Source organism: Erythrolamprus reginae, chromosome 2 (genome assembly GCF_031021105.1).
Source record: "Erythrolamprus reginae isolate rEryReg1 chromosome 2, rEryReg1.hap1, whole genome shotgun sequence".
NCBI lineage: Eukaryota > Metazoa > Chordata > Lepidosauria > Squamata > Dipsadidae > Erythrolamprus > Erythrolamprus reginae.
Genome location: NC_091951.1, coordinates 27,871,252 through 27,881,868, shown reverse-complemented (window position 1 = coordinate 27,881,868; position 10,617 = coordinate 27,871,252).

The following is a 10,617-nucleotide window of genomic DNA, read 5'->3' as shown; positions in this document are numbered from 1 at the left end:
GTACTACAATGTCCTTCCTGTCAACTGACTACTTCAGCTTCAACTACTTCAGCTTCAATCACAACAATACACGAGCACACAACAGATACTGCATTTAGTTTTGGTGGCCAGGGTGCAAAAAGGACATCGAGACTCTAGAAAAAGTGCAGACAAGGGCGACAAAGATGATTAGGGGACTGGAGGCTAAAACATATAAAGAACTGTTGCAGGAACTGGGCGTGGCTAGTTTAATGAAAAGAAGGAACCAGGGGAGACATGATAGCAGTGTTCCAATATCTCAGGGGTTGCCACAAAAAAGGAGGAGTCAACCTATTCTCCAAAGCACCTGAGGGTAGAACAAGAAGCAATGGGTGAAAACTAAACAAGGAGAGAAGTAACTTAGAAGAAATTTCCTGATACTGTAGTGAGAACTGCTAATCAGTGGAACAGCTTGCCCCCAGAAGTTGTGAATGCCCCAACACTGGAAGTTTTTAAGCAGATGTTGGATAACCGTCTGTCTGAAGTAGTGTAGGGTTTCCTGCCAAAGCAGAGGGTTGGACTAGAAGACCTCCAAGGTCCTTTCCAACTCTGTTGTGTTTATTATTACGGTATATTATCAGATACAAAGTCAAAGTAAACCACTCCATCATGGGTGTAGGATCTCCTGTTTGAATAGGGGGTTGGGCTAGAAGACTTTGAAGATCTCTTCCAACTCTTATTATTCAATATTAGAACCAATAGTGGTAACAGTAGAGTCTCTGGAGAGGGACGGCATACAAATCTAAATAATAATAATAATAATAATAATAATAATAATAATAATAATAATAATAATAATAACCTTGCCGTCTGTCTCTCTACGTTTTGGGAGACAAAATTGTTTGTTATATTCATCATCAAGAACCTGTTTGATCTTCCACTAGGTACAGAGTTTGTCTCCCAATTGATGTCAGGATATTTAAAGTCTCCTATTGACGTGTATCTTATCTATCCATCTTAGCTAACTCACTGGTAAAAAGTTCATCTACTTGGAACAAACTTCCAGCAGACGTGGTTGGTAAATCCACAGTAACTGCATTTAAACATACCTGGGATAAACATCTATCCATCCTAAGATAAAATACAGGAAATAGTATAAGGGCAGACTAGATGGACCATGAGGTCTTTTTCTGCCATCAGTCTTCTATGCAGTGTTCCCTCTAATTTTTTTTTTGGGGGGGGGGGTGGAAAAGTATATAGTGTCTGAGCGGCAGCCCCTTCGGGACTGGGCGGCACAGAAATAATAAACAAACAAACAAACAAATAAATAAATAAATAAAAAACCCACCCTGTTTTGCCTCAGAGAATTTCAAAATAAAATACTGTGCTGTGTGTCTATAACAGTGAGCTCATAATAGGGCAACTCTATCAATATCAAAATGCCACTTCAATAGTTGAGCTAGTTTCAAACTAGATTTTGATTTTCTTTCTCTCTTCCTTACTCCCATTCTTTTTCTTTCTTTTTTCCTTCCTCTCTTTTTTCTATCTGTTTCTCTCTCTTCCTCTCTCTCTCCTTCCCTCTCACTCTTTCCCTCTCGGCTTCTGGGCAGGTTTGGAAAACTCTGAGTTGATGATGATTTTTAAGTGAGCGATTGCTCACTGCTCAGCTTAGAGGGAACTATGCGTTCTATGTTTCTATGTTTCTATTTGTTATGTTTGTTTGAGTGCTGTAGTACACACCTATGGTGACTTATTTATTGTATTTATATGCCGCTCATTCCAAAACGGTCAGAGCAGCTAACAAGTGACATAAATACAACAATGGTAAAATACGATCAGAACACACAATAAAGTCAATAATATGATAAAACAATAATATCCTAAGAACCATACATACACTGTCAACCATACATACACTGTTATTGGGAACCACATCAGCTCTATTTTGATCCTCTGATATTTCCATTGAATTTTAATATTACATTTGTTTTCGCTAGAATATTGTTTTTATTGTTGTTGTGAGCCGCCCCTAGCCTTCGGAGAGGGGCGGCATACAAATCGAATAAATTGAATTGAATTGAATTGAATTACATTATTTTAAATTTCAGTGGCTCCAGCATTATATCTGCCAGCTCCTTCAAAACCCCAAGATGTAAACCATCAGGTCAAGGTGATTTATACCAGTGATTTTCAACCTTTTTTGAGCCACGGCACATTTTTTACATTTATGAAACCCTGGGGCACATTGAGCGGGGGGGGGGGGGGGCTAAAAAAAGTTTGGACAAAAAAATTCTCTCTCTCTCTTCCTCCCCTTCACTCTATTTCTTTCTCTCTCCCTCCCTCTTTCTCTCCTTCTCCATCCCTCTTTCTTTCTCTTCCTTCCTTCCTCTTTTTTGCTGTCTCTCTCCCTCCCTCCCTCCCTCTATGTCTTTCTCTCTCTCTCTTTCCCTCCCTCTTTCTTTCTCTCTCTCTTGCTTTCTTTCTCTCTTTCTCTCTTTCTTTCTCTTGCTTTCTTTCTCTCTCTCTCTCTCTCTCTTGCTTTCTTTCTCTCTTGTTCTCTCTTGTTCTCTCTCTTTCTTTCTCTTTCTTTCTTTCTCTTTCTCTCTCTTGCTTTCTTTCTCTCTGAGCTTCGCGGCACACCTGACCATGTCTCGCGGCACACTAGTGTGCCACGGCACACTGGTTGAAAAACACTGATTTATACTCATCCAGGCTGGGTAGGTGTTCTCTTACAAATTCCTTGCCTGTTTTGACTTGTAATGCAGGAAGGAAGGAAGAAAAAACCCCCAAAGTATCAAAAACAGAACTGATTGTAAGACTAATTGTAATGTGCCTATTGTTTCCTTGACATTCTTCTTGTTTATTACATATTGAAACTTTATTATTGTTTACTTGGGTTGCTACTTTTAGCTTATTCTGAGCCTTGGAGTTTTCCTGACTCCCTCCTTGCTGGTTCAAGCTGTCAAAATAATTTGCAAGTGTTTATCCCCTTAAGCAGCCATTTTATGAGGGACTATCTCATTTCAAATGAGCATCTATTGTGTAACTTGGTCTTTTCAAATGTAGCTACTTGAGATTCTCTTGCCTTAAAATAATGTACCTCCTTTACTCAATAAGACAACTTTACCACATTACTCCTAATGTTTAGGGCAAAATCTGTGTTGCAATTCCAACTAAATTATTCAAATCTTCCCTCTCTCTGGCAGCAGAAAATATCTCCTTTCTTTGATGACTGTTTTAAAGTTCTTGTATATCCTTAATCTTACACAGGGATACCTCGTCTTACGAACTTAATTGGTTCTGGGATGAGCTTTGTAAGGTGAAAAGTTTGTAAGACGAAACAATGTTTCCCATAGGAATCAATGGAAAAGCGATTAATGTGTGCAAGCCCAAAACTCACTCCTTTTGCCAGCCGACGCACCTGTTTTTGCACTACTGGGATTCCCCTGAGGCTTCCCTCCATGGGAAGCCCCACCTCCGGACTTCCATGTTTTTGTGATGCTGTAGGGGAATCCCAGCAGGAGAATCCCAGCAGCGCAAAAATGGGTGCTTCGCTGGCAATGGAAGTCTGGAGGTGGGATTTCCCAGCGAGGGGAGCCTCAGTGAAATTGCAGCATCACAAAACCACGGAAGTCCTCGAAACCCCACCTCTGGACTTCCCTGTTTTTGTGATGCTGCAATTTCGCTGAGGCTCCCCTCGCTGGGAAACCCTACCTCCGGACTTCCGTTGCCAGGGAAGCGTCCATTTTTGCACTGCTGGGATTCCCCTGCAGCATCACAAAAACACGGAAGTCTGGAGGTGGTGTTTCCCATGGAGGGGACCCTCAGGGGAATCCCAGCAGTGCAAAAACGGGCGCTTCACTGCCAACAGAAGTCCGGAGGTGGGGCATCCCAATGGCGGCGGCTTGGGTTTGTAAGGTGAAAATAGTTTGGAAGAAGAGGCAAAAAAATCTTAAACCCTGGATTTGTATCTCGAAAAGTTTGTATGACGAGGGATTTGTAAGACGAGGTATCACTGTATTTGCAAGTAGAATGTACTCCTTGCATTTAGAAAACAGGGCTCTAAGCCCTAGAATTTTTCTCTGGTATGTTAATGTTCTGATTATTTATTTATTTATTGCATTTCTATGCCTCCCCTCTCCAAAGACTGGGGGCAGTTTACAACAAATTAAAAAAAAAACAGTAGATTACAATAAAATCAATCCAATTAATTAAAATTACAAATCAATCTAAAATCCCTAATTAAAAATCAATTTGCTCTACTAGTGTTGGTGAGGGTGTAGTTTTGTCTGTGGTAGAAACCTAGTTGGGTAATGAAATGTCTGCATGAAAACCATAAACCGCCTTCTGCTGCACGAATCCCAGCGACCAGTTAGGTCCCACAGAGTTGGCCTTCTCTGAGTCCCGTCGACTAAACAATGTCGTTTGGCAGGACCCAGGGGAAGAGCCTTCTCTGTGGCGGCCCCAGCACTCTGGAACCAACTCCCCCCAGAGATTGCCCCCCTCGCCTTTCGTAAACTTCTTAAAACCCATCTCTGTCATCAGGCATGGGGAAACTGAGATACTCTTTCCCTCTAGGCCTTTACAATTTATGCATGGTATGTTTGTATGTATGTTTGGTTTTATAATAAGGGTTTTTTTTGGTTGTTTTAATATTGGATTGTTACATGCTGTTTTTTATCACTGTTGTTAGCCGCCCTGAGTCTACGGAAAGGGGCGGCATACAAATCCAATAAATAATAATAATAATAATAATAATAATAATAATAATAATAAAGCTCAGATAGGACTGTCAGGATTAGGTCTAACCTGATGTAACATCCCCACGCAGGAGGAAGGACTGTAATCATTGTAATGACTATTATAGGTAAAGAATGCTGAATCATCATGAGTCAACAAAATATGCTACAACCTGATTGGTTGATAAATATATAAAATGTAAGACACCTTTTTATAGATGTGGTAGTACTGGTTGATTGATGGTGGTTGTTGGCTAGTTATAGTGTGGCTTGTGTATCGAGAAATAGAGAGTAGTTATAATACTACTACTACTACTACTACTACTACTACTACTACTACTACTACTATATATGTATATATATATATTAGATTTGTGTGCCGCCCCTCTCCGAAGACTCGGGGCGGCTAACAACAATATAAAAAGACAATGTAAACAAATATAATATTAAAACAATCTAAAAACCCCCAATTTAAAGAACCACTCATACATACAAGCATACCGTGTATAAATTCTATAAGCCTCGGGGGAAGGGAAATTTCAATTCCCCCATGCCTGACGACAGAGGTGGGTTTTAAGGAGCTTGCGAAAGGCAAGGAGGGTGGGGGCAACTCTGATATCTGGGGGGAGCTGGTTCCAGAGGGCCGGGGCCGCCACAGAGAAGGCTATTAGATTTGTATGCCGCCCCTCTCCGCAGACTCAGAGAGGGTTTATAGTGTAAACAGATTATTTTTGCTACGAAGAAGCAAATATTTTCTCAAGAATTCCTGCTGCAGTGTGTTCACGTGAAGACTTCAACTTCTTATATCTTGGTCTGTGGCTGGTTGGTTGGGTTGGGTTACATTCCAAAATCGCATCTTCAACAAGCACCAAGTACTCTACCACTGAACCCTGAGCTATAGATACTCTCTCTGATTGAAACATTGATTTGGATTATTGGTTTAATGTTTACTCTGTCTGTTGCTGTAATTTACTGGCTGGGGGGAACTCTAAGAGTGGAAGTCATTTCATTTATAATCAAATGTTCCAACATTTGAGAGGTTTGCCACAAAGAAGACTGGGCCAACTTATTTTCCAAAGCACCTGAAGGCAGGGCAAGAAACAATGGATAGAAACTAATAAAGGAGAGAAGCAATTTGGGATTAAAGAGAAACTTCCTAACAGCGAGAACAATTAAGTGGTGGAACAGCTTTCCTTCAGAAGTTGTGGGTGCTTCCATCACTGGAGGTTTTTAAGAAGAGAGTTGGGCGTCCTCCTCAATCCACAGCTGACTTTAGAACATCATCTTTCAGCTGTGGCGAGGAGGGCATTTGCCAAGGTTCGCCTGGTGCACCAGTTGCGGCCCTATTTGGACAGGGAGTCACTGCTCACAGTCGCTCATGCCCTCATCACCTCGAGGTTCGATTACTGCAACGCTCTCTACATGGGGCTACCTTTGAAGAGTGTTCGGAAACTTCAGATCGTGCAGAATGCGGCCGTGCGAGCGGTCATGGGTCTTCCCAGATATACCCACGTTTCGTCAACACTCCACGGCCTGCATTGGTTGCCGATTGGTTTCCGGACCCAATTCAAAGTGCTGGTGATGACCTATAAAGCCCTACATGGCATCGGACCAGATTACTTACGGGACCGCCTTCTGCTGCATACATCCCAGCAGCCGATTAGGTCCCACAGAGTTGGCCTTCTCCAGGTCCCGTGACCAGACAATGTTGTCTGGCGGGGCCTAGGGGAAGAGCCTTTTCTGTGGCGGCCCCGGCCCTCTGGAATCAGCTCCCTCTGGAGATTCGAACTGCCCCCACCCTCCACACCTTCGGCAAGAGCCTTAAGACTGATCTATGTCGCCAGGCATGGGGTAACTAGTATATCCCCTCTTCTGACCATTAAAAGTTATGTGTGGTTATGATTGTGTAGTATCGATTGTTTTTAAGATAATGGGTTTTAGTTACAGTTTTAATTTTTAGATTTGTATCTGTACTGTTTTGTTATTGTTGTGAGCCGCCCCGAGAGGGGCAGCATACAAGTCTAAAATATTTATTATTATTGTTGTTGTTGTTGTTGTTGTTGTTAAAAATCCATGGTTGTTTTCCTTTAGGAAAAATTGCTTTGAGAGGAAACATAATTGGCAAGCAAGAATAGCACAAATTTATTTATTTATTGGATTTGTATGCCGCCCCTCTCCGTGAACTCGGGGCGGTTAACAACAGTGGTAAAAACAGCATGTGACAATCCAATACTAAAAACAGCTAAAAACCATTGTTATAAAACCAATCATACATACAAACATACCATGTATAAATTGTAGAAGCCTAGGGGGGGAAAATATCTCAGTTCCCCATGCCTGACGGCAGAGGTGGGTTTTAAGGAGCTTACGAAAGGCAAGGAGGGTGGGGGCAATTCTAATTTCTGGGGGGAGTTGGTTCCAGAGGGCCGGGGCCGCCACAGAGAAGGCTCTTCCCCTGGGTCCCGCCAAACGGCATTGTTTAGTTCACGGGACCCGGAGAAGGCCCACTCTGTGGGACCTAACTGGTTGCTGGGATTTGTGCGGCAGAAGGCCTCCTCAGCTTCTTCTGAAGGGCATCCATAGGTGCTTTTTGAAAAGGCAATCGACTGGTCTCTTTGTTTTTCCTTGATGACGGTTCCCCTCTCATCTTCAGGTCCTCTGTGAAGGAATGTCTTGGATGAGAAACAAAGACAAGACCAGCCACCTTTGGTTGATCTGGATGACTGAGAATCTCCACACACACTTCTGAAGGACAGCTAATCATCTCCCGCATCTGGGCGTCTCCAGTTGGCCTTCTCCGGGTCCCGTCGACCAAACAATGTCGTTTGGCAGGCCCCAGGGAAAGAGCCTTCTCTGTGGCGGCCCCGGCCCTCTGGAATCAACTTCCCCAGAGATTAGAACGGCCCCCACCCTCCTTGTCTTTCGCAAGTTACTTAAGACCCACCTATATCGCCAGGCATGGGGGAACTAAGACATCTCCTCCAGTTTAGTTTAGTTTAGTTTAATCAGATTTGTATGCCGCCCCTCTCCGCAGACTCGGGGCGGCTCACAGCAACAGCAATACAAGACAAATCCAATATTAAATTAATTTTAAGAACACCACAAGTTAAAAACCAATCATACACACTAGCATACCATACATAAATTTTATAAGCCTAGGGGGAAGGAACATGTCAATTCCCCCATGCCTGACGACAGAGGTGGGTTTTAAGGAGCTTACGAAAGGCTAGGAGGGTGGGGGCAACTCTGATATCTGGGGGGAGTTGATTCCAAAGGGTCTAGTTGTTTAGTTGACGGGACCCGGAGAAGGCCAACTCTGTGGGACCTAACTGGTCGCTGGGATTCGTGCTCCAGGCTTATTATATTTCATGTTTGATGTGTATGTGCTGTATGGTTTTTAATTGTTGAAGTTTTTATATATTCAATTATTAGATTTGTTCCATTGTTATTTATTTATTTATTTGTTTGTTTGTTTATTTATTTATTTATTAGATTTGTATGCCGCCCCTCTCTGTTATACTGTTTTTATTACTGTTGTGAGCCGCCCCGAGTCTTCGGAGCGGGGCGGCATACAAATCTAATAAATTGAATTCAATTCAATTGTGGATACCGAGAATCCCATTTCTAAGGAAGAAAGAAATGGATGGGGAAGGCTGTAACCCCTTCCCATCCCATTTATTCTCCCCTTCTAAACACATCAGAAGGTCAGCAAACCAGGAGGCAAAATATCACAGGAGATAAAAAGATTTCAGTAAACCTAACCCACATTTTCTCCCAAGTGGGTTATCCCTGGGGGAAGCTGTTTTCACCCTACCCAGACATTGAATTATGGGTGTGGCCACTGGTGCATGTGCGAAAGCGTGCATGCACACTATTTCGGCACCGGAGGGAAAAAAGGTGCAACATCACTGGCCTACAAGGTCCCTTCCATTTCATTTCATTTCATTTCATTTCATTTCATTGGATTTGTATGCCGACCCTCTCCGTAGACTCGGGGCGGCTAACAACAGTGGTAAAAACAACATGCGACAATCCAATACTAAAGAAGCTAAAAAGCCTTATTTTAAAACCAATCATACATACAAACGTACCATACATAAATTGTGGAAGCCTAGGGGGAAAGAATATCTTAATTCCCCCAAGCCTGATGACACAGGTGGGTTTTAAGAAGCTTGCGAAAGGCAAGGAGGGTGAGGGCTATTCTAATCTCTGAAGGGAGCTGGTTCCAGAGGGTCGGGGCCGCCACAGAGAAGGCTCTTCCCCTGGGTCCCGCCAAACGACATTGTTTAGTTGACGGGACCCGGAGAAGGCCAACTCTGTGGGACCTAATTGGTTGCTGGGATTCGTGCGGCAGAAGGCAGTCCCGGAGATAACCTGGCCCGGTGCCATGAAGGGCTTTATAGGTCATAACCAACACTTTGAATTGTGACCGGAAATTGATCGGCAACCAATGCAGACTGCGGAGTGTTGGTGTGACATGGGCATATTTAGGGAAGCCCATGATTGCTCTCGCAGCTGCATTCTGCACGATCTGAAGTTTCCGAACACTTTTCAAAGGTAGCCCCATGTAGAGAGCGTTACAGTAGTCGAGCCTCGAGGTGATGAGGGCATGAGTGACTGTGAGCAATGACTCCCGGTCCAAATAGGGCCGCAACTGGTGCACCAGGCAAACCTGGGCAAACGCCCCCCTCGCCACAGCTGAAAGATGTTTCTCTAATGTGAGCTGTGGATCGAGGAGGACGCCCAAGTTGCGGACCCTCTCTGATGGGGTCAATAATTCCCCCCCCCAGGGTAATGGATGGACAGATGGAATTGTCCTTGGGAGGCAAAACCCACAGCCACTCCGTCTTATCCGGGTTGAGCTTGAGTCTGTTGACACCCATCCAGGCCCCAACAGCCTCCAGACACCTCTGTTAATCTGTTAAAGCACTTTGAAGTGGTATATACATCCAAGATGCTATTGTTACCATGGTTGCAGTGTTCCTGGAGTCCTTTGATCACCTTTTGCAACCTTCTGACAATGGGAACTGAAAAATACTGAGACAGTCGGTTCTTAAAGCTCTTCTTATTTGTAAAGACAGGACAGCTCTTTTTGTAAGCGACTTCAAGTAAGAACACGACTGAAATAAACAGTGCCAGTGCGCTCCTTTTATACTTTATTTTTCCCGCTAAAATCCTACTGTCAAACTCTTAGCCAATCAGAACGCACCAACCATTTCAACTATTTACATTTACCTCAGCGCATATTTAACAGGAACGTCAATGGGAAAGTCAGATTCACTTAACAACTGTGTTACTAACTTAACAGCTACAGTGATTCACTGCTCACAGTCGCTTATGCCCTCATCACCTCGAGGCTCGACTACTGCAACGCTCTCTACATGGGGCTACCTTTGAAAAGTGTTCAAAAACTTCAGATCGTGCAGAATGCAGCTGCGAGAGCAATCATGGGCTTCCCTAAGTATGCCCATGTTACACCAACACTCCGCAGTCTGCATTGGTTGCCAATCAGTTTCCGGTCACAATTCAAAGTGTTGGTTATGACCTATAAAGCCCTTCATGGCATCGGATCAGAATATCTCCAGGACCGCCTTCTGCCGCACAAATCCCAGCGACCAGTTAGGTCCCACAGAGTTGGCCTTCTCCGGGTCCTGTCGACAAAACACTGCTGTCTGGCGGGACCCAGGGGAAGAGCCTTCTCTGTGGCGGCCCCGGCCCTCTGGAACCAGCTCCCCCCAGAGATCAGAATTGCCCCCACCCTCCTCGCCTTTCATAAGCTCCTTAAAACCCACCTCTGTCATCAGGTATGGGGGAACTGAGATATCCTTTCCCCTTAGGCCTATACAATTTATACATGGTATGTTTGTGTGTGTGCTTGTTTGGTTTTTAATAAGGGGGTTTTTTTTAGTTATTTTAAATA